The 26,170-nt window shown below is 39.5% G+C and overlaps 1 protein-coding gene across 1 annotated transcript in view; it reads left to right on the forward strand.

Annotated features, from left to right (window-relative positions):
- Positions 1-26,170, forward strand: part of SNED1 (sushi, nidogen and EGF like domains 1) — a 1,598,911-nt gene that overhangs the window by 403,463 nt on the left and 1,169,278 nt on the right. The gene's annotated exons all lie outside the window — the stretch shown is intronic.

The raw sequence follows: 26,170 nt of genomic DNA on the forward strand, positions 1-26,170 counted from the left end.
CACACACACACACACACACACACAATTAGACTATATTGGTGTAACAAAGAATCTAGCTTCATTAACTTTTGACCTTCTAAAATTCCTGACTGGCTTTTAGTTACATTGCTGTATTGTAGCAAAGCTTAACATAACAGTGCTTGCACAAAGCACTGCAGCAAGCCCCTATACAACATGGCAACACCTAGTCACACAGAGATTCTTTCTTACCACCTGCCAGTCATAACATCAGCATACATTTGGACTGGCATCTGTGCTCGCTGCATTCAGTGCAGTGGGGCTGGGACTGCAATTAGATACGTCTCTCAAGTTTATCTCATTAAGAGGACTAATGTTCATCGTGTTTCACTGCTGCAGTCATTACACTTGGGTTATCCTGCCATCAGGCGGTCCCGCAGTCGGCCAGAGTTCCAAAGTCTTGGTCCGGCGTCGGTTGCTGTCGCTTCTTCCCTGACGTCAGTGCACCAGCGGTATATAAGATGCAGCCAACGCCATTTTCTTCAGTCTTTCTTGCCACGCAGTGCCCGAAGCAAAAGCAGTTTGCAAGTGCCGGTCGGCCGACTCCTGAGATTTTCAATCCAAATTTCAGAACCGAAGTCTTCAATAAATCTAAGTACCCCATTGTGGAAACTTTTTCTTGCCTCAGACCGATGTCAGTAAAAGTTAATAATTGTATTTCTTGTGGGAAGCAAATACCTCATAAGGATTTTCATTCTTACTGTACTCCATGCCTAGGCCCAGACCACGACGTCACTAGTTGTCGGTTTTGTGCTAGATTTAACAAACGCACTATTAAACATCGGTTTGATTTTGCTCGCCATTACTTTGGCCAAAGTTTTAATTATACCATGCCGTCGGAACAACCGATGACCGGAATACACAAAATATGCAAAGACAAGGAAAAGGACAGGCATTCGAGGCCCAAAACTGACGATGAAGCCTCTTTTAGGCCAGATGCCTGTTTGACGGTTCTCAGTGAGGCACTTTCGCAGCCCCTGACACCCACTATCTGAGAGCCACAGGCTGCCTCTGACTCCCACGTGGAGATGTCTAGGCCTCTGGATACTCAAAGTGTTGGGCCTTTGGAAACGAACCCTTCAGGTGGGTCTGGAGCCGCTGAGCAGGCATCGGCTTCCGAGGGTGTTTTCAGACCTTCACAGCTTACCATAAAAACTACAGCCAAGTCTAAAACTCCATTAAAGACAAAGAAGCAAGTACAGCATTCTCCTGAACAGGCCTCCATGCCTAAAAAACAGATGCTCAAAATGGCCGAAGACTTAATTACTCTGATCAGGGGTACCCATCCCCCTCCTGATAAAAGGCCTAGGCAGGATACAGACTATGACTCCTCTGACCAGGTTTCCATCTCTTCTGATTCCTCTTCAGACCAGGGATACTCTTTACCCCCCCTATGAGGACCCTGATGCTGAAGAATCAATTCCTTCAGCCTCTCCTCCTGAGGATTATTCTTTTGGGGAAACTTTACATACCATGAGGGAGCATTTCCATTGGGAGGACCAGGATTACTCAGAATCCAAGAAAAGGCTCAGAGACTTCCTTTTATTGCCTCAGCACAGGCCCCTTGCTATTCCACCAGTGTTAGATATTGTGGATGATGTGTTTTCTGAATCCAGTTTAAACCCTGATTCTTTGCCCCCTGCTCCAGTCAAGCCAGACAGGTACTACAGAGTCCCTGACTCACACAAATTTCTTTATAAAAACCCTGTTGCTGACCCAGAAACTATTTCCCATGGTCCCAAAGGGGTAAAGGCTTCCACGGCTAAAAATCCAGTTCCCTCTGACAGGGATTCTAGAGCATTAGACAGATGGGGGAAGAAAGTTTACACCTCTGCAACTTTAGCAGTAAGAGCTTTAAATTGCCAGTTTCACATGCTTAAATACCAACAATATTTAATGTCTCTGTTAAAACAGAAAATAATTGCAAGTTCAGAAAATCCTGACTATAAGGAAATTCAGGATTTATTGCATGCAGCTGAGCAAGTGGGAAAACATACTCCGCAATGTGGTTTTGATTCATTAGAGGCTTCTTGTAGAGCAGCAGTTACAGGATCTGTGATTCGAAGGCATGCTTGGTTAAAAGAACAAGGTTTACCTGATCATGTTAAGGCTAAATTATTGGATGCTCCTTTACAGCAGGATATTTTATTTGGTGTTAAGGCAGAAGAGGTATTAAAGAAAATGGAGAATAAGGCAAAATCTATGCAAACAGTGAAGGATTTCTTACAGGTACAGCCACCTCGATTTAACAGAAATTGGCCTTCAAAGAATTGGTTCTTTCCACTGTCAGACAGACCACAAAGAGGCAGATACAGACGCCCAAGAGGCAGATCTCAGCCCCAAGGCTCTTACAGACCAGGACAGTGGGGTGCTTCAACTCCAAAAGGAGGTGAAGACAAGTCACAACCTTACAGGAAACAGTCCCAATGACTTCCCCCTTCAAATGCCAAGCACTTACCTTCTGGCAGCTCCCTTAGGGGGAAAACTAGCACTTTTTTCTCAAAATTGGCATATAATCACCCAAGACAAATGGGTTCTGAATATTGTGTCTCAAGGTTACAGGTTCTACTTTCACACTCTACCAAGGCTAAAAGGAATGCCAGACCTGCCACAAAATCAATGGGCAGAGGCACAAAAACAAATTACAGCCCTCATGGACATGAGAGCTATTCAAAAAGTGCCACAACAGGAACAAGGACAAGGATTTTACTCAAGACGTTTCCTGGTCCCCAGAAAGGACAAAGTCTGGAGACCCATACTAGACCTTTCTACTCTAAATACTTACTTGGATGTTCCGAAATTCAAAATGTTGACACTACAGCAGCTTCTTCCCATGCTGGGCAAGAAGGCTTGGCTTGTTACTTTGGACCTCAAAGAGGCATACCTGCATGTCCCTATCAGACAAAATTGCAGAAGATACCTCAGATTCATAGCTGGTTCAATGCATTACCAATTCTATGCACTGCCCTTTGGCTTATCTACTGCGCCCAGGGTCTTCACAAAGTGCCTGGCACCAGTAATTGCATTTTGCAGACAAAAAGGAATTCAAATATATCCATACCTGGACGATTGTCTTATTCAAGCAGAGACCAAGGACATTCTTCTAAAGCATCTGGCGTTTGTAAAAAGGTTGCTAATTTGCCTAGGGTACACAGTAAACAAAAAGAAGTCAAAACTAGTGCCCTCACAAGAGATAATATTCCTGGGTGCCAGCTTAAACACAATGACCCAGATGGCTTATCTCACGCCAGACAAGCAAGAACAACTGACTCAGTACTTTCAATTGACGGCAACAAAAACCCAACTCCCTGCAAGAAAAATTCTGCAGGCCTTGGGATTCATGGCATCCAGCATTCTACTAATTCCATATGTCAGACTGCATATGAGGAAATTACAATGGTACCTAAAAAGTGTTTGGACTCAACACTGTCACAGTTTGGAAGCAGTAATACCATTAATTCCCTGCCTGCAACAGTTTTGATGGTGGGCACAGGCATGTCACCTCAACAAGGGAAAGCCTTTCACTCTTCCCACAGCCAGGCAGACATTAACAACAGATGCTTTAGATTATGCCTGGGGAGCACACATGGCAGGAAAATGTATTCAGGGCAAGTGGACCGCAGACCAAATGCATCTTCACATCAATCAAAAAGAGATGTTGGCTGTACAAAATGCCCTAACAGCTTTCAAGGACCTTCTGCATCCAGGACAACTATTATTGAAGACAGACAACACCACAGTTATGTGGTACATAAACAAGCAAGGGGGCACTCATTCTTATCTCCTATGCAGACAAGCCATGACCTTGTGGAACACAGCTCTAACCTTTCATGTTCATCTACAAGCACAATTCCTGCCTGAAAAGAAAAATACTCTGGCAGACGACTTAAGCAGAAACATCATGAATCCTCACGAGAGAAAATTAAATCCACAAGTATTCAGCATGATAATGCAAAAATGGGGGTGCCCAGACATAGATCCTTTTGCCTCCCCAATGAATCCCCAATACAACAGACTTGCCGCATTATTATGCCTTTCAGTATACAAACCATCGCCATTAGTGTATCACACCCAACAACAAGATGTATGATTGTTTCCAGTTCTGTTTTACAGAACCTGCTTTTGTCTGTTTCTCCTGTATGTTCAATTGACTTTGAAAACAAACATGTACATAGTCCATTATCCTTGGCTGCTAATATTAACCTTTCATCTTTTGGTTTAAATTCACTTCTCCTTAACCATTTCTGCATCATACCCTGATCAACATGAGGTTATTCTAGAAGTTTTCTGTACTTCCAACTATATTGCAACTATATTTATCCCTTTTCCACATTCTTGCCTTCTCATCTGATCCTTCTTTTTATATGCTTTCTTTTGTTTTTGGCACATTCACTTGCTGCCTGATTTTTGTCTACTTCTGGTTTGGTTTTTATTCCTGCCTGACACTGATATGCTTCAGCTAAAATAAGCTTAGAAGTCATCTTAGACTGTCTCTCCTTGTTTTAAACTTTCACTATGTTTAGATCTGGTGAGGTCAGCAGATATGTACATAATCCTATGATGCAGATCTAAACATGTAATCAGTTTCATGGAGGCCCATACCTCCTTCAGAATATATAATCTTGGTATACACTATTTTTATATATCATTTAATAAGCATGAACCAGTTTTCTTATTTTCCTGTCCAACTGATCCAATATCATTTGAGGCCAGTCAGTCACTCCAAAACTGTTAAGTTAGAACAGGAAGAGCAAATTGATTTCTAGCTTGGACTTTGTTTCTAAAAGTCAGGGCTGTTTTCAGTATTAATTTTAATCTCCTGAAATATTCCTTATTGAGTTTTGTTCACATTTGTTCATGTTTTGTTGTCAATCCTTCATCAGTTCACAAGTATTTATAAACTCCCTCTTGCTCAAATTCCTTTATATCACATTCCTGTGCCAAGCCCATATTTGCTTAGTGCTGCAGCTTTCCTGCTTTAAAGGTTGCTTTTGCACATTTATCGAGACCAAATGACATTCTTATATCATCTGAGAAAGTTTTGACCATTTGCAGTTCATAGGTTCATAGGTTCATACTAGGCTATCTGCCCGAGGGCATTTACAAGCCTAGCCCTTCGTTTTGTGGCTTACGCCACCCCTTTAGTATGGGGAACTATACCCATTATTTTGCTGTGCCTCTGTCGAGCAGTGACACTGAGGTAATCCCTGGGGTATATCTGCGATCTCCCATCCATTGGTCAAGATTTCTCTTGAACAAGGCCAGCGAGGTGCTCTGCCTCACATGTACCGGGATTTTGTTCCACAGCATAGGGAGTCTTTGGGTGATGAATCTATCCCTCCAGCACGTCCTATTAATAGCCGTGTCAAGGTTTAAGTCTCCCGCCCTTGTGGCTCTGATGGATCTAGATTTCTTGAGGTGAAGCATATTCATCAAATCTGGGTTTGACATGGCCTTGTATGTTAGGCAAAGGTCACCTCTGAGCAAGCGGTCAGCGACTGAATAGAGCTGGAGTTCTTTCAGTCGGGCAGCATAGGACAGATTTTTGAGACCCTTTATCCTTTTGGTGAGGAACTTTTGTGGCCTCTCCAGCTGCTGCAAGTGTCGGGTCAGATACATTCTGAATGGGGCATTGTACTCAATCATTGGTCTGATGAGTGATGAGTAAAGGGAGACTATGACCTCCCTTGATCTAGATGAGAATCCCTTCATGATAAGGTGGGCAATGTAGAAGGTCTTCCTAACTACTTTAGCTACATGGGTGTCGAATGACAGACTACTATCAACCTGGGTCCCCAGGTCCCTGATAACTTCTTCTGTGCTCAGTGGATTGCCACCTATTTGGTAGCTAGGGGTAACCTTGTTTTTCCCGAAGGGTATGACTATGCATTTTTGGCATTTAACTTTAGGCCGTGGCTCTGGCACCAGTTATCCGCTTCTGTGAGACCCTTCTGAAGGATATCTGTGTCAGATGTGTTTTCTACTATGGCGCCCAGTTTGCAGTCATCTGCAAACTTTGTCAGCCATAACCCTCCTGTGTTTGCTTGTACTTCGCAAAAGTAGATGCCAAACAAGAGTGGGCCCAGGACTGATCCCTGTGGGACACCACTTGTGACAGGCTTTGAGTCTGACATGGCGCCAGCAGCTCTGACCCTGTGGGTTCTGTCACTCAGCCAGTTTGCAACCCATCTTGTGATGTATGGGTTGACATTTAAGCTGATGAGTTTTTCAATGATACTCGAATGGGGTATTGTATCAAGGCCTTAGCCAGATCGAGGTAGGCTGTATGGACTGCCTTTCCCTCATCAATGGCTTTGGTGACTGTTTCAAAAGTCAACCAAGTTTAAAAGGCATGATCTGCCTTTGACAAAGCCAAACTGGGTTGGATCCAAAGTCTGCAAATTCCCTATGTCTTTATTTATGAGGTCCATTATGATCCTCTCCATGGCTTTGCAGATAAGGCTTGTCAAGCTAATGGGCGGTAATTTCCAGGGTCGGTGGAGGCACCGCCTTTGTGAAGTGGTACCACAGTTGCAGTGCGCCACTCCTGGGTGCGTATCCAGAGGTAAGACTTTGATTAAACAGCTGTCCTAGCTGTGGGTTTAATTCCTCATTGAGTTCATGGAGCACACAGCCGGGGACACCATCAGGTCCCATGGATGCTGTGTTTTTGCTTTGGAGAGAGCAGTTCTCACTTGGGCACTGGAGATGTTTGGGGGCTGCAATCGTTTGGTATAGATATCTCTCCTTTTGGGGAGGGGAGAAGTTTGCACTGAACCTGTCAGCCAGTATGTTGGCAATGTCTGTAGGATCAGTAATCTTCACATCATTTTGAACTAGCTCTGAGCATATCTGGGAGTTTCCTCCCAGGTTTCTAACATAGCTAAAGAAGGCCTTATGATTGTCTTTTGAGTCTTTAGCTATTTTTCTCTCGAAATTTGCTTTGGATGATTTTATGAGAGCTCTTAGTTTTTACTTATAGTGATCAAGGGTGTCTTACCTTTTAAGGATTTTGCTCTATCTTGTAGTAGCTTCCTCCTTTTGTTGTAGAGTTTGTTTATGGCTGGGGTCCACCAGACTGGACGCTTGCCTTTGGTACAAAGAGTCTTTGTTTTGCTTGGGATTGCCTTATCCATGCAGTCCTGCAGGTGCTGGTAGAAGGCATTTGTAAGTGATTCAGCGGCTTGAGTACTGTTTTCCGCCGGCTCGGGGGCCTTAAAGGAGACCACACTAGTCTTTAGAAGTGTGAAGTCGGCTTTTGAGAAGTTCTTTACTGTGGTCTTTTTTATTTCAGGTGGGAGTGGGATGAGGACCTCCAGCGAGATTAGTTTGTGGTCTGATCTCACCAGTGAGGGGTACACCTCCGGTGTTGAACATTGTGCTCCCATGTTCGTGATGATGAGATCAAGTATGTTATCTCCTCTTGTGGGGATGGTGACTAGTTGTTCCATGGCATTTGAGTTTATGAATTCCAGGAACTTTTGGGCTAGGGTGTTTGGGCTTGAGTAGTGTTCCCAGTCTATATTAGGGTAATTGAAGTCACCTAGTATGATGGTGTTTGGTGATACATTTATCCCGTCTAGTGTTTTCAGGAAGGCCATGTGGGGTTCCTGAGTTTGTGAGGGTGGCCTGTAACATGCTACAATTTGCAGAGCAGTCTTGCCTATGGTTAATTGCACCTGGATGGTCTCCGATGCATCGTGCGTTGCCACCAGTCTTGAGGTGTGGGTGTCCTTGATGAATATGGATACCCCCTCCTTTCTTGGTATTGTCCAGATTTTGGGGCGGAACGCATGATATGAGGTAAAACCTGATAGCTGGGGTGCTCTCAGGAGCCTTGATCCAGGTTTCTGTCACAGCACAGACATCGATGTTCTCCATACTGAGAAGGGCCTCGAGTGCATGCATTTTGAGATTTAGACTTCTGGCATTGAGCAGCATTACCCTTAGTTTTTTTCCTTTTTGTGTTCTAGGGTGGTAGGTTTAGAATTTGAGCCTTGCCTAAAAAGGCACTATGGGGTGGCAAGAGCCTTTGCCAATATCCAGAATCCCAGGGTGACAGGTGCAAGCCGTCCCTTGCGGCAGCGTGGCTTGTCCAGCATGTCATCCCAGGCAGACAGACACTGGATCCCCTTTGAATGACACCAGTGTTTAAGCCAATTGTTAAAGCTGATCATCTTATCTCTGTATTGTGGCATCATTCTTGGTGAAGGTAGGATACTGCTCAAGGTCAGGGTCATACCTGTCTGGGCTACATAATCAGAGAGCTCCTCAATGTCTCTTTTCATGTAGTCCAAGGAGGTACATCTCAGGTCGTTTACACCAGCGTGGACAATGACTGAATCATATTTGTACCTGCTGTTGAGAGACCTGAGTGCTTGCGTTATGTGGCGGATTCTAGCGCCCGACAGGCAGCTTACTGTGACCTTCTCCTTACTCAGTCTGGTGAGCGGGACGTCAGTGTGTCTGACTATGGAGTCACCAATGACTAGTGTGTCTGGCATTGTGTTTGGCCTTAAGGGCTGTGACTGTTTGACACTCTGACTGTGAGGTCTATGCATTGCAGGTGTTGTGTTCTGAGGTGGTGGTTGTTTGGGTGTCTGCTTTGGTGGCCTCTGCTGTTTTGGTAGATTTTTGATCAGAGCCTCCGAGTATGTCTTTGTGTGTTTATGTGTATGATTTGAGGTTGTAATGGTAATATGAGAGACTGGGTCTATAGTGTGTGTGGTAACCTTCTCCTCCTGACTGGTCTTGCCAGTCCTATGTTGAGAGAGCTCAGCCTCCATTTTGGCCATATAGTTGCATCTCTCGCATGTATTTGTGTTTTGTGGGAGGAGGAGAGGGTTGTCTGTGTACATGAGGCAATTGTAACATTGCCTCAATATTCCCAGGTTCACCAGCTGAGCAGGAGAGGACACTAGCAACTGATCCCTCGACATGCTAGAAGGAATAGACAAAAAACTTTAAAAAGATTCCGGGGACGTGGGTGACCGAGAAATGGGGGTTGCCTTTTGGGGTACTATCTATGACAAGAGTGCCGTATCAAGGTAATAAGTACTGTAGGAGCAAGTGCTACGTTTAACAGATAGAAAATAGTCTACTTAGAGTCAAGTAGAGATGATCTTTTTAATTATAGGATACGCTGATTAGATCAGTAGTATAGTTCGAGGAAGGTAGTTTTAAGGGAAAATTTGAAGAGTGGACTTTAGGTAGCCCGAATAGTTTAAACCTGCTTAACCGGCGCTGCCCTAGTGTGCAACAGTAGCAACTCCGCGCTAAATCGGGCTAAATCGGGCTAAAGCGTGCTTTATAGCAGGGGGCTGGAAAGGACAGGAAATGACCCAAAATGGCCAATAAACTACAAGTTACTGCCTTAAACCATTCCTCTGAGGACAAATGAAGGAGTTATGGAAATGACCCCTAGTGGCCAATAAAACTACAGTTTCAAGTCAGTAACCACCTCTCCGGTGCTTTCAGTTCCTCATCTGATGAACTATACAGTTTAAATAATCCCCAAAAAGAAGATGAGACATCTTTACACTTTGTTGTTTTCTCTGATCCAAATTGTAGCCATGACATAATCTGTTAAGTAGACAGCTTAATGGGTTAAAGGCAAGACAAAAGAGTAGCGGTGGCAAAGAGTCACCCTGGAATATCCCCCTTTGAATTTTTATCCCTGGAATAATAATTTGTCCTTTATCATGGCTTAACTGCAAAGTGGTTTGCCACTGCTTCATGGTCGCTTTAATGTAATCGATCAGTGCAGTGTAGGGTGTATCTTACACATTTGTAAGCACTCTTTTATCCATGAATGTGGAATGCTGTCAAATGCTTTTTTGTAGTCTATCCATGCCATGCTTAGATTCTTCCCTTTTTTTACAGTTCTCCATTATGACTTTATTTAACTAAGGATACTTTGTTCCATATGACTTTTTTACCCTTTTCCTCTATTGCCATGATTTGAGTTTTCTTCTAAATGACAATAAACTTTGTCAGCATCAGGTCCAGTGTGTACACTTTATACATCATCAGAAGGCAAGTCCTTGCAGTAAGAGGTTTCAGATGAGGAGGTATACAAAGGAAATTGGCTATAATTGCTGGGTGAGGGTAGTGGTTGTTTGATGATGAAAGTAACTACCATCTTGTTTACAGAGATTAAGCATTCTGACATTGTATTTCTGTAAAATAAGATGCAAAATCACTATACTGTGGGCTCAACAAACACATTCAAATGTAAAAGCTGTTATTCCCACAACTTTATAAGTACATAATAGCCATAGTTAAATGTTGTCCCTGATTCTGTGCATGCGTCCCTCATTATTTTTGGCATTGTTTGTACCTGATTATTGCACTAAGAGGTTGAAATGTATTCCTTTTTAATCACAGTGACATGAGAGTTAAAAAGCAAAGTGATTGTAATTGATATGTGGGGGCTGTTTGTGGATAAAAATAACATCTTGATATTATTCAGTCTAAGCAGCTTGTCTTTGAAGGATCGATGTGTATTTGTGTGAAATAAGTTGGAAAAATAATTTATTTTGACTGCGATTTATGTGAAACAAAACTGAAATGCATAGCCACCAGCTTTTTCTAATTTCATGGAACACTCCTGATTTGTATCAAATTTTTGTATGCTCCTCAAATACATTGTGGTTTTCTCACAAATCATTAAGATCGCAGTCATTAAATAATGATATTCATTTGAGTTTCTGATTTTATAACCTTAAGAAAATATGTGCTAATACAAAAACTGTTGTTCTAGCAACTTTCTAAATGTGTAAGTGTAACATTTAAAAAACTCAGTTCCTGATTCTGGGCTTTTGTCTCTGATTATTTTTGGCTTTGTCCCTGACGCTTGTGCTAAAAGGATGAGCGGTATTATTTTCTATCACACTCAGATGAGGTATACACAGCAAAGTAGCTAAAACTGCTGGGTGGGCATGGAGGGCTGTCTGTGGACGAAAGAAACTTCCATCTTCTTATTTGCTCGGTTAAATAGTGTAGCATTGGAGGACTAGCAGCATTTTTGTGAGATTACTTGGAATACTTTACGTGGCTACCTTCTGTTTGTGTGAAACAAACCTGAAATATATTGTTGTGCCTATAGTTATTTATGTTTCATCACAATTAGGCATATGTATACAAGTGGTAATTGAGCTAAAGTCATTATGAAAACCAGCCTGTTCATTAGAGAGCAGTCAATAGTGAGACTATAATTGTTGGGTACAGAGACTGTCTTTGGATGAGACTTACTGACACTGCTGTTATTATTAAGTTAAACAGTCATTAGTCTGGCTTTGCAGGACTAGAGTGCATTTCTGTAAAGCAAATTTGAATATTTTATTGTGAACTTTTCAATGACAATCACACATCTGAGATGCAGACAACCAAGGAACTGTTATTGATGGGTACAGATACTGGTAGGTTATGCAGTCTGGATGATTTTTTATGGTTAAAATGTTCTGAATTTGATAATTTTGTTGTTATTGGTTACATTTATTTATAACTATTTGCTAAAAATGTTCATGACTACACAAAATTTTAAATAAGTATACACAAATTCTGCTTTATTAAACAATAAATGTTTTGTAGAACAACTATGTTCTCAGTGTGAAATAATAGAGAAAAAACATGATCTCGCTTGGTATCAGCCCTGGTACCACCATACATGTTACAAATTTGTAACTGGATTTTAATTAGATATAAACTAGTATATGTGCATTTCCTAATAATTAATATTAAATAACTAAACATTTGAAACATGAGAATAAAAATTAAAAAAAAAATAATAAGGTGGTGGAGTACATATTTATAAGTATGAGTGAATATTTATTGATGATAATATGCATTTCTCTAAGTAGCTGTAGCTGGCTATGTAAAATACAATAAACGTAGCCATACCTATAAATGCATGGAATATATATTAGATGACTATATCTTACTATGTTTTGATTATAATGCACTGCTGTACTCTACTAGTCCTCATTTTCCTTTTAATAGATTATCTTCTTTATTATTCATCATTTTCAGTGGGATTATCCTCATACTGCTGACTGCTTTTTGCAATTCTTACTTCCTGTATATAAATGTCTGTATCTCCAAAATGGTTTGATGCAGTCTGTCATGAAATTTTTAAAGAACTATATTGAGGCAGTTATCTATAACTGCTTTTAGGTTATCCTACTACTTCTCAAAGGAGAGGGAGTAGCTACAGCTATACTTTTAGTAAAATAATTTAAATGTCATTTTTATGCAATACTGAAAAAGAATAAAAATCAAATTTATGCAGAAATACACATATATTTTGCCCTGAAGTCACACCAGATCTATGTTAATATTTTCAGTAGCTTTTATACTTTTTACTATAAAAAAATCAGATAGCTGCATTTTTATTTTAAACTGAAATATTTTTCAAATTCTGTAGTTTATTAATTTCTGGTAGCCAATCTGACTTGAATTTGTTATTGTCTACAAATGTCAATATCTTTACACTGTCTGAAGATGTGTTTATAAATACTCAGGAGAATATATGAATATTGAATCTTATGCAGCACATTGCATGAGCTAATAGTTATAAAAACAAGAACAAAGGGCAGTCTCAGATATGTGTATATATGTCTGAACAAGAAAAACTTGCAGTGGTTTGCTATAGCATGCAAATTGAAAGAAAGTATCACATTTTTGTGAAAAATATTATTTTAGTTTACACCTTATAAGGACATACTAATTATAGGATTGAGGTATATACTGAATGAGGCATCCTGAAAATGTCAAATATATATGTTGTCATGAACCAAATGGCAAACAACAATCAACTAAATGGTGTAGACCTATTGGTGGTGTCTAGCAAAATATGTCCCTTTATCTGAAAATGTTTAAATTCTTCAAGCCAGTCTCTAAGAAAAAATCGTAACTCCAGCTAAAGAATTCACTTAGTTGGTCATTTCATAAAGACTCATACACAGACTTATATGTTTAAATTTGGAGGAAGAACATACATAAATCAAGTTAAAGAAACCTTCTCTTATTAAAGAGAAAATATGTGGTATTTATTTTGTTGTAAAGGAAATCTGATGCAGCTATATTTTGGACATGTGCTGTACTCTGCCCACTCAAACAAAATCATATGCCCACATGTAATGGTAAGCAAATATAATGCAACATATAGGCTGCCACTCTCAAATGTTTGTAAAATCCTACATTTGACACACATATGTGAATGTCAAATGGCATCTCCCACATTTGAGAGTTCTGAACACTGAGATACAGAGTGCATCCGATGCTAACAGTCTACCCCTGCAGAGAGCTGAATTTGGTGTCATGACACTGTCACCAAGTTGGCACTGGAACAAATGGTGAAATGATAACTTTTATTAAACGAATATAAAGTTTATAGTTATTTAAGCTTTTGGACTAACATACTTTCTTTATCAAGAGTTCAGTAGGAGTGGGAATCCATTGCCTTCAGATTAAGGACTCCTGTGAGACTAAAAGTTTGAGTTGCAAAACTTAAGTTGGTCCAATAAAAAGTATCACATTAACTCTCTATACCCATGTTTTCTATTAGTAGGCTGTCATGGCTTTTTACATTTTCTCTTTCTTACCCCCCCCACCACCACCAGTACAGAGAGTTTTGGTCATTACATGTTTCCAGTGACAAGAATGTTCCCTTTTCAGGAGAAAATGGCTTCTCTCCCACATCTGATATAATGACAACTTAGAACAGGTAGAATCTTGATGTGCTGCATCATCTTCCCTGAAAAGGAGTTATACGTTCACACCACTAGAAAGTGAGTATAATGCAATATAATATAGACTCTCACTCTGAAATACATATAAAATCCTCATTTGTAACCTATTTAAAACTGCATCATATTTGTCTGTCTTTGAGAGTTGTTAGGAAATGTTTCAGACAACTGCATTTGAGGACTTAGGCACAAACATTCTTACGAGTACCATTCTACTTTTAGGGGTTTAAATTGAGCTCATAGCTAAATTTAACCCCACAATTTTCCTCCACTGTTCAAAGAGTTTTAATTACAGCATATTAAAAGTGAAACATTTCCCTTTTACAGGGAAAATATATTTTTCTTCTGACAGAATGACATTTCATACACTAATGAATATTGGATATATGCTGCATTCTTCATCTGTCAATGAATTCATATATCCACTCCAGTAAAGACTAACTATAGTACAACATGCAAGACCAACACTATCAAATTCCCATAAAACCCTGCATTTTGGTACCTATGAAAAACACCATGTACCAGTCCCCTCTGAGAGTTCTTAGTAAAATATTTAAGGTACTATATAAGAAGGTACAAATACATCTAAGGTTATCGTTTTATTAAAGAGAATTTAAAGCCAACTCAAGCTGAAGTTATCTATACAATAGCCCTCCAATACAAGGCATTTTATATTATGCCTTGTTTCCAGGGTCAGGTTTCTGGCAATGTGTGTGTGTGTGTGTGTGTGTGTGTGTGTGTGTGTGTGTGTGTGTGTGTGTGTGTGTGTGTGTGTGTGTGTGTGCGTGTGCATGATTGTTGCTTCTTACACAATGACAAGTCAACACAAACATATTCTGGACATATACCACATCATCTACCCTGAGCAGAAAGTCCAGCCCTAATAGAAACTATGCAATGTAACATGCTACACTGTCATTGTCAGATACCTATAAAACAGTACATTTTGTTCTGATTATAAAAGCCATACTGGAGTCCCCATTTTGGAGTTCTTAGATAAATTTTCAATGCGTTATACTTAGAAACACAGATACAAAATGCACTTAAGATTGCCATCCTTTCCTTAAAGATTTAAATGCAGCTTAGTCCTGAATTTGGCCCCACTAAATGATCTCTTTACAGTACAGGAAATATTGGTCATGGCGCATTTCTATCAGAAAAAGTAGTATTCCCTAAAGAAACATGTATTGGTTTTACTTCTAATACAAAGATGACTCAGTACAGATATAGTCTAGCAATTTAATATATTGCCTGTCCTAAACAGTAGATATATGTCTACACCTGCAAACACAGCATAATGTAAAATGACAGGAACTCACTTTCAAAGGCACTATAATCAAATCCTCTTTGACAGTCCTAATTAAAATACTCAATGAATTGCACACACAAAAGAACCAGGAACCAGGCACAAATGCAGTCCAAACAAAACTAAAACCAGAGACGCCTTCCCAAACTCGACCAAAGAACTTTATTAAGTGCTTTCATCAGCGTAAATCAGCTAACTTCTGCAGAATAGTGAATAGTAAAATACGCAAGGAATTACAGCTGAAGCCGCAGGTATAAAAATGCTTAAGACTGCCATTCTAGGGATTTAGTGCTCCACAGTGCTAAGTTTAATCCCACAGTAGTGTCTGACACAATATAGGGAATTTTGATCACAGTATGTTTCCAGTGACAAAATGCTCCATTTTCTGGAGATTAGGCTTGCTTCTGAGCTATACATTTCCAAAGTATAGCTAAACAAGCCACTTATGCTTCACTAAAGAGATTATAAAACATGCCAAAACATGCATGTCTACAGCTAGTGGGGTTTGACTTTATTGGCCTAAATGTACCCATAAAGATGTAAAAAATAAAAAGTCATGGGCATTCAGAAGCCATGTAGCTGAAACACTAATATGTCCTTAAGGGATCACCCCCCCCCCCCTTATGCTGACCTACAGTGTCAGCAATCAATCTACCTGGTGTGGAATTTGAATCCACAGCCACTTCAGCAAAGGCAAATGTGCTATTTGTTGTGCCACTGACACTTAAAATGTTCTTGCTACCCTTTTTAAGCATGTAATAATGCAGACCTACTAAATCAATCTGGGCCATACATGATATTCCCCATGTAAATTTGTGTCTACCTGCCCAATCATCAAGACTAACCTTAAAGGCAGTCAAAGTCTACCAATCCAATCATCATGGCTAACCTTAAAGGCAGTCAAAGTCTACCAATCCAATCATCAAGACTAACCTTAAAGGCAAACAAAGTAGTACTTTGCTTGATCAGCAGTGGTAGCTTATTCCATAGACTGGGAATGCTTCGAGTTAGGAAACCATCTCTCCAGTACTGTTAGTGTAGATTTAGGTTTCTAGTGTGTTTATAGAGACACTGGTTTTACAAAGAAATAGGAGGTCATAAAAGACTGGGTCTTTCATTGCTCAAAAAGTAAGACACACATCACCTTGGGGCAGCCAGTAGGCTACTAAGGTTAAGGATACTTTGCTAACTTATCAGGAAAGAGACACAAAGGTGGTGGTATTTTTTAGAATATTAAGAGGTTATATGGCAACTGAGGTTAGATGCAACCTCCCCCCTGCTTTAAACTACAGTATTCTTTTACGTTGTGTGGAGGCGAGCCTTGAAAATATGAATTAAGTTAACCATCCTAAGTTAATAGTGTTAAACATATTTTTAATTTTTTCCTATCTATCGGGGGGGAGGGGGGTTAGTGTGTATTTATTCAATTGTATTTTTACCAGATATAAGTATTTGTTTTTATATATTAATCTCAACTGCTCCTTGTTTTAAATGACTAGGATTAAATCTGAATAATTTATAATTTTTTTTAAGTTACTGAGAAGATTTTTATTATCACTTTCAAAGTTATTTTAACTGGATTTAGGGTATGTTGAATCCACGGGGAATGAATTGCATGAATACTATGTGTGTCTCTAAAAAGTAAAAAAATACTTTTAACTACTCAATTAGCAAGGACATCGGTAGTATAAAAGTAAGCAGAAACTGTATGTGTACATTCTAATGAAGTCTCCCGAGTGAGACAAAAGCTCTTAATTTTATGTGGTGTTTGTTCATTAAGCACATTTTTTATACATTCCGTGGATCCACCTGCTTTTCTTTCCACTTTGTTGAAGATTAACTTATCAAATTAGTTGAAGGACGTAAGGCCTTTTATTTTCTCAGTTAAAAAAAATCATTGGGGCCTTTCGTAGGGTTGCCACCTTTTTAAATGTCCAAAGTGGGACATTTTTGTAGAAACATGAAATTTTGCATGACAAAACATACAAATGGCCAGTGCAAAGGACAGAGCTTCACTTTTTTACCAAACTAAAAGCTTATTCCTATAGCATTTGAGTTGCATGAGCTATTTTATTTAGCACTTAGGTTTTTCATATACAAAATTACTGGTTTATGCAGCTAGTAAAGAAAATTTATGAACTATTTTTAGTCCTAAAATCTTAAGACATTTGCCATTTTTTTTTAGTTTTCTTTTCAAAGGACACAACTGCCCAAAGAGGGGTGAGTACAGTGGCAAGATGACATCTTTGGATCATGAAAATATTCTCTCAGAAATTAAATGATCCAGATAGAAGGTTTTCCTGACTGTACTAGTAACATGCTAATTGAATGAGAGAGAGAGAGACAGTTGTCCAGATAAGTACCCAGGTCTCGTCTGACTGCATCGAAAGAGCAGTAGTGCTTATAACATATGAAGTGGGAGCAGTTTTCTTCTGGACCACTTCTCTGCTGCACGGTATTTGTATTTAGTTGGAGACTATTTTCAATATACCAGGTGTATGCATATTCCAGCATTTTTTGGAGCAGTTTAGTATCAGTGGAAGAGTAGATCTCAGTGCTGGCCCATGCGCATCCAGATTTTAGAGGGACATCCCTAACTTGTTTTCATATTTTTGCTCTATACATCTTAAAATTGGAAATTATTTTACGAAGTTCTAAGCTTATAGTATCAGCAGTTAAAATCATTTGTAATTTGGGATCTTTTGTCTGATTATTTTTTACTTTGTCCATAACCCTGTAGATAAATGTTGAGAGGTATAAACTTGCATTCATCAGCAAACATGGTCATCCACACTTCAGGGATATTGGCTTGTATGTCTGCAAAATAAATGCCAAAAAGGAGAGGGCCCAGCACTGACTCCTGTGATACCTCTGTAGATACAATATTACATTGATGGAGGGTATGAACCAATTTCACAGTTTAGGATCTGTTCATTAGCAAAATTTGCAATCCAGTGGACAAAGCAGGGATTTACATTATTTGTCAAAATTTTCAGTAATACCAGGATGGGAGCATGTCAAAAGCCTTGGCCAAGTCAGGATAAGAAGCATGCAGAGAGTGACCACTCCCCCACAGTCTCTGTAACCTTTTCAAAATAGTTTACCAGGTTCAGGACACTGGACCTACCCTTCATAAAACTAGACTTATTGGGGTCTACATCAGATTAGTTGCATACGTCTACATAAATTAGTTCTGTTATGATGCATTCCATGGTGTTGCATGTAAGGCTGGTGAGTCTGATAGCCCCCTTCCCCCTTATGTAGAGGAGTCACAGTGGCTGTTTTTCAAGAATCAGGAAGAAACCTATGGAAAATCAGAAACTGAACAGTTTTATTACAGACACTGTTAGTACATGCTTGTAACTGATAATAATGCAACCTGATATGTTATCTGTTCCCAGAGATATTACCGCCTTTGACAAGGATTCTAAAATTTTGTTTCAAAGTGCTTTCAGTGGAAACCACATTTTCAAATATGCTAGGGGTAATAATGTGAGAATGTGACGTAAATTTAGCATTAAATTTGTCTGCTAGTATATTAACTATATTGGGCAGCCACGGTGGTGCAGCGATTAGTGTTGTCACCTCACAGCAAGAGGTTCTCCGGTTCTATCCTCGGCTGGGGTGCCTTCTGTGTGGAGTCTGCATGTCCTCCCCATGATCGCGTGGGTTTCCTCCAGGTGCTCCGGTTTCCTTCCACATCCCAAAGACATGCTATAGGTTGATTGGACACTCTAAATTGTCCCTAGGCATGAGTGCATGCATGTGTGTGCCTTCTGTGGAAGGTTGGGTGCCAGGCTGGCAACTCAACACCGTAAAATTCTACTGCCAATCACGAGAGGACAGGTGATCCACTGTGGTGACCCCTAATCGGGAAAAGCCAAAAGAAGAAGTATATTAACTATATTCTTGGGATTGGAATGTGAAATATTATCATGTAATAGCTCAGTACATTGTTGGACATTATTCTTTAATTTTGTTATATAACTGAAAAAGTTTCAGCCAGTGTCTAATGACTCAGCACAGTGCCCAGTGTTAACGGGATCAGATTTTATAGTAGCTTGGAACTATTACATTGACAATACACCCCTGAAAATTGATTCTTATGTTAGGGATCTAGGAACCTATTGCAACGATGAACTGTCTTTTGATTACTACATGTACATTGTTGTAAGGAAATCCTTTTTCATTGCACAGCTCATATCGAAAAGGCATTGCGTCCAGATGCAGGGAATCCAGGGATGTCATTGTTCCACTGTATTCGGCATTCATTGGGCGGATCATTGAGTATACTGCCCCTTTGGCTATGTACCTATTCAAACACTTGTAAAAAATGGAATGACCAGTATGCTTTCTCACTAAAAAAAAAAATAAAATCCAGGGCCTAAATCATAAAAACTATGCACACTGTCTTGAGGCCCTGGCCTTCTTCTCAGTATCTGATAGGCTACTGAGATGTAATCATTGCCTTGTGTACAGAGCTTCAAGAGACCCATTTCGATCTGACCTATTACATCTTCACAAGTTCAGTACTATCATAAGCACCCAATCAAGGGATCTCAATCCATCCATCCAGGATGGATGGCTGGATAAAGGGGTAAGTTTGTATCACACAGGATACCTCTTCTATGGAATCATCTTCTACTCCACATAAAACAAATTATTTCTCTCATTATATCCAAACAAAATTTAGAATAACGTATGGGTAAATGCACATTTATTTTTGGTTTAGCAGCCTTGTCCCTCATGATTAGGCTTCTTAAGATCCTCACATATCAATACCCTGGGAAAGATCTATGAAACTATACTGTGTGGACCAGCCTTTTATAGATGGAACTCTAACTCTCCAGCTATTTGTTTATGTTGCTCCAAATGTTTCTCAAAACAGTTAAAAGATCAAAGCTTCCATCTACATCAGAACAACAGTTAGTACCTTTTACCTGTTTAGACAGTGAAGTTTTATCACATCTATATGAAGAAGGAACTGCCACATGCTAAGCATGCTGAGAGAACTTGTTGTCACAGTAAGGCAATTTACTTCTTTTAATAAGATGGCCATGCAGTGTAAACAAAGATAAACAAGTAACAGTACTTGACTGCAGAACACTGGTTCTTGTTTTAGCTAGATAATTAAAACTGCTTGTTATTTTAGTAGTCACTCAAACCTCAGATTGTATGGTTTGGTCATGGTCTTTGCCTTTATTTCATAATTCTACTTCAAAATGTATGCATCATTTTTCCCAAGGTCCTCATAGTCATATAAGCTGTACTGTTTCTAGTTAACTGCCAGTAAAAAGCAAGATTCAGTTTAAAGAGGTTCCTTATGGTTATTAATGTCATTATGGCAGACAAAGCCATACTTTTCTGCATACATTAATGTCTTCGGCCTGGATTATATCGATAAGAAGTAGCATTATTCTTCCGTATGAGTATGACAAATATTTTTCACTGGACATTGTTTATAGGGTGGTTAAAGCCTTTTGTGAATGCTGTGAATTGTATAGAGCTATACAACTAAATAAAAAGCAGCGTTAAATAGGTTGCTTGTTTTCTTTTTCTAATATTTGTTTACATTTGTAACACTTATCTCCTGTAAGTGTCTGTCGCCAGTTATTCAATCTAAATAAAATTAAATTAAGTAATAATATCAATATTGAAAAGAAACAAATGGGTCAGTATTGATTTAAACCTTTCTGTTCAAGCAGCACATTGCATGAACTAAAAATCTGTGATGCTTTCCAAAGCAAAATCTGCTACCTGAGCTGCAACTGAAGCTTAATATGAAACTTTATACTGAAAGTTTGCTCACAGTTTTGAGATCTGGTTTGAGCCCTAGCTATTTCCTTTATTTCTATCATTAACATCTCTGAAAAGAAAAGCAAAGATATTTATATGCAAAGATTCACAATATAATTTAAATGCTGAAGCATCTCCATCCAAATGCACTGGCATAGAGCTGTTAACTCTCTGTCTCCTCAGTGAAAGTGGTCTGTCCAGCAAGACTTACCCAGTTATTATGCCTGACATAAAAATAAATAAATGTTTTGGCACTACTGCAAAAATATATATACAAAGAAAATAACTTAAGTACAGTTCAAAGAGTGACTAGTATTTGAGAAGATTACATAATGAAGAAATCCATATGTACATTGATTTCAACCAACAGATTTATATAAATATTATATTAGGTTGAGTTTTATGATAAAACCCATGGATTTACATCAGTGAATTTCTAGTCAGCTCATGACTCATCAGTGTTAACTTGTCACCTCCTGACTCATAAAATGTAGTGTTAAGAGCAAGATGGCTGAACTATGGGATATGGAGTTCTTTTCATTTACCCCGAGGTTCAGAGATATTAGAGTTAGCATATGTGGGGATTTGGGGTACAACTCTGCTTTTCCAGCACTAAATAACATTCTACACAACCTTGTTCACAGTCGGTCATTACTATCCAATGACCAAAAACTCTTGTCTGTCCACAAACCTATCAAATATGCTGGGGGTCTATATCAATTTATCCAAGCTTCATTCCCCCAAACATTCGTTCATCGAGCTATATACAGCGAACATTCACTTCTGCAAATGTTCAGTTCAATGAATTACTTTCCTAGGGTAAGTAACGAGTTGCCCAGCATTCGAACTGTCACACAAAGCAGAGAATTTCAAACCCACTCAGGTGGGGGGCTGCACCCCCCATTGCCCCTAACTATATATAGCAACTCCAAGATCACACTACAGTGGGGAAAAGGGTGAATTTCTAATGCTGGGCAACTCGTACTTTCCCTGGGAAAGTCATTCATTGAAATGAATACTCGCGGAAGTGAACATTTGCTGTTTATGGTTCGATGAACGAAAGTTTATGGAAATGAACCTTCGATAAAGTAATATAGACCCATGTTGGGTATTATCTGTACTCATACCATGTTGTGTAGGCCTGGAACTCCTTACTTGTATCCATCAGGTCAATGCCTTCCTTCCCTCCTATCCTTCAAAACCATTCTGAAAGACTTACTAGCCAAAATCTGTCTGTTCTTGCTCGACACCAGGATAAACTCTATCCCTAAATGTGAACAGATACCTGTTCATACCTTACAGCTCCTTACTCTCCCTTCTTCACTTACTTCTTTATTTCTATCAATTTCTCTTCCCTGGCTTTCTGTCTAAGTATACCATAAGCTTGCCTTTCTCTCACTTCATATTTCAATTCCTGTTCATATTATACTAACTGATCTTTAATTTCATTATAAACTGGCTAACATTTCTCTAAATATTAAATCATTGTCATATAACTTGTATCTTTTCTTAATCAATGCTTTCATAGTCCATCTAATTTGGTATAATGATTTAAACTGAAGTTGTTTTTGTATTATTTTTAAATACTGTAAAATTATTGTTTTTAGCATGTTTTGTAATACTCTGGAGCTTTTTTTCCTGGGCCTCTGCTGAAAATGGGCTCCTATCCATTTGGACTTTCCCAGTAATCAAATGACAATAAATAAATAAAGTCTCTACCTTTGGTGGTGCAGGGGGCATGTACCCCTCATAAATTATTTTATCATTTTTCCCTGATTTTCTCACCTCTCATGGTACTTAATGGATTTGTTTCATTAAGGTAGATGACAAGTTGCATGATAGTTTTTAGTCATAAATCTTATATAATATTTGCAATCTAGCTAATTTAGTGTAGCTATCATAGCATGTAGTCTGGCTATATACAACAACAGTGTAAGAGCTTTCGGTTCCACCACGTTAGCCCCTGACACTGGATATTGTGTAGTACAAAATGCAGAAGTGGTTCAGGAAAGAGGACTCTTAAATGTCAAATATGCTAGGTAGCACCAGGTAATGATTTTAGCTGATTTACATGGAGAGAGGGTGTCAACCCAAAACTGAACAGGAAGTAAGAGAATATAGGTACCCTTTTAAGAATGAAAGGGCTGTTTGTAGGTAGGCTGGTTGAGCATCAAGTGGTCATTCATGGATTCGTAGATAATTAGTAGGCCAACTACCCAGGGCACTTATCTAAGTTTAGCCAAGTTTGCCCAATAGAATAATGATGTCATTGATGGCCAGCCATATAAGCTACCTCTATCCATATGGGACATTGCTGCCAGGCCCAGTGTAAATTTCCTGTTCTCCATCCACTGGTCTAGGTTGTGCTTAAACTGGGTAATAGATGAACTCAGCTTCACATGGATGGGAAGCCTGTTCCATAGAAGGGCACTCTCTGGGACACATAACTGTCTCACCAGCATGTTCTGATTAAGTCACAGAAAAAATTCAGGTCCCTTGACCTTGTATTTCTGGTACTGTTTGACTTACTAATGCGCAGGAGATTCATAAGTGTGGAGTTTGCAGATGCCTTGTAAGCCAGGCATAGATCAACTCTCAGCAATCTTTAGGATACTGAGTAGAGGGAAGGTGATTTAATGTGGTCTGCATAAGGCAGGTTTCTTACGCTTTCTATTCTTTTTGTAAAGAACCTCTAAGTTTGCTCTAGTTGCTGCATATGCCTGGACAGGTATATACCAAAGGGAGCATTGCAGTCTATGACTGATCCGATAAGGGCATATTGCAGTGGATAATGACCTCTTTGGACCTAGATGCCATGCCCTCACTTTTAAATTGTGCAAAATAAAAGGATTTCGTCACCACTGTGGCCACATGGGGGTTGAAGGTAAGGCTACTGTCTACATGTATACCCAGATCCCTGACTTCTGGGTCAACTCTTAGGGGTGTAGTATAAACATTGTAATTAGTCAGGATGGTTGACTTCCCAAAGGGTACACTTATGCATTTCTTAGCATTGAATTTAAGACCATGGTTTTGGTACCATTTATTAGTCAGAGACAGACCTTCTTGAAGAATGCTAGTGTCTGTAGGGGAGTTGATGATAACCCTAGCTTGCAATCCTCTGCAGACTTAGTCAGCCATAAACCTTCAGCATTTGCTTCCATTTCAGAGAAATAGATGCCAAATAGGACATTAATACTTGTGAAAGAAAAGAGTGGATGAGCTTTGGCTGGTATAAAGGCAGATATTAAGAGAATAAGTCAGAGCAAATTCTGGAAGACCAGGGAAAACCATTTTTTAGGGATAAGGTCACATAACTCAGGAATCTGACACTGAAGCCACAGAGACATACACACTTCTGGAGAACAGAGGCAGGAGCTAGGGAGAGGTACATTGTCAGAAAGGCTGTCAGTGCTCCAGAGATTATTGGATTATATTTAACTAGGAGTAACAGCAGAACCACCCAATAGAAATAAGAGAGCAAAATGATGATCACCTTCTTCAGCTACACCCTGTTCCTGGTCTGTGATTAGCAGGTATCTGAAGACCTAGGTTTGTTAAACGGGGTAACTTCTCAGCATGACTGTAAGAATGGAAAGAGCATAACGTCCTGGGCAAAGGTGAGTGCTGTGTGTGAGCAAACAGTAAAAACACAGCTTTTGGTCATTCTTTTGCTGAAAAAACAGGCCATTTTGAGGAAGCCAGATTTAAATGGCATTCAAGCTGAAGGTTAATTGATGGGAAAACTATCCAAAAGAAGGGAGAAGAACATGACATAAGTATGTCATAAACCTCTTTGGGGCAAAGGGATGGAGCCATGACTATGCCCTAAGTGACTCAAGTCTGACTGCTGAGTCATAAACATAGAGGAGCTGGCCAGGTGTGTATGAGTACTCTGCAGATGTCAGCTTACCTGTTTCAGGTAGGTGATACCTAGGTCTACTGCTTAGCCAGAACCAAGTACCAGTTAGGTGGCAGCCAGAGCATTAGGGATGTCTAGTAAGGGAGCTTCTTGGTCTGCCAAGCAGTGTTTAGCACTGTAAGCTGGGTTTCATGTAAATCAGAATACACAGAGGAGCAGCCTGACTTTACAGACCCTGTCTCAGCAAGAAGATTGCCAGCCAATCTCTAAGGTGCCCCTGTGGGGAATAATGTAAGGTAGGAACGTACCTAACCAGCCATGGATGGCAGCCTCAAGACCCTGACTCTGACTGCTGTCCCTACTACCTGCAGACAGGATAGAGGGATGAAAGAACTCGATGATTAGGACGAGGTCATAAAGGATGCGGTAATAAAAGTGAAAAGATTTTACCAGAAGCATAGAGAATTTTCTGCCGTATGCAGATTTCTGACAGGATATATAAAAGTAGGAAACACAGTCTGGAAATTTGAAGTAACTTAAGGATACAAGTCATGGTAAGTAAAGTTCTTCAGCAATTAGAACATACTGGGTACATTTGGGGGTGTTCAAGGATATTTAGGCAGTAACATTGCCGATTAGGGCTAGAAGAGACCAGCATGGAGCAAGCAATGATTTTAGACCTGGTCAGGTACTTCAAAGAAATCAGTAAAGATATCTGTAGCCATAAAGCTGAGGTCAAGAGGTGAGTGAATGAAGCTAGTGTATGAAATGTTTGCTGCACTTCTGTCATAAGCAGAAGTTATATTGTTGAGACGGTAAATGTTGTTCTGTTCATTATGGCTAAAGAGAGTTGCATCTTAGGGAGAACATGGAAAATGGATGGTAATTGCAGGGAAAAGTTAACTATATAATGAGAAAAGTTAACTATGTAACACTAATGCATATCATACATCTCAAATGTTCAGATTTTCGCAAAATGTCCAGATTTTTGCCTCATAATTTTGGTCTGTTTCTCATAAAATTTGTGTTTTTTCTGGCAAATCACTGGGATGATCTGAGGAATGAAGTCTCTAAATAATGACATATGTTTGAATTTACGACTTCCAATCCTTCAGAAAATGTATGTTAATACAAACCTTATTACTCTAGCAACTTCCTAAGTTTATAAGAGCAATATTTAAATTCAGTCCCTATTTTTGGGCCTTTGTTCCCCCCATTTCATCAGGCTTTGTCCAGATGGTTGAGAGGTATGATAAATTTCAAAAATATAACAAACACACACACACACACACACACACACACACACACACACACACACACACACACACACACACACACACACACACACACACACAGGCATGCACACACACACACACACACACACACACACACACACACACACACACACACACATACACACATTTACAAAATATACAGCAT

This window comes from Protopterus annectens, chromosome 4.part1 (genome assembly GCF_019279795.1).
Source record: "Protopterus annectens isolate FY-2018-M chromosome 4.part1, PAN1.0, whole genome shotgun sequence".
NCBI lineage: Eukaryota > Metazoa > Chordata > Ceratodontiformes > Protopteridae > Protopterus > Protopterus annectens.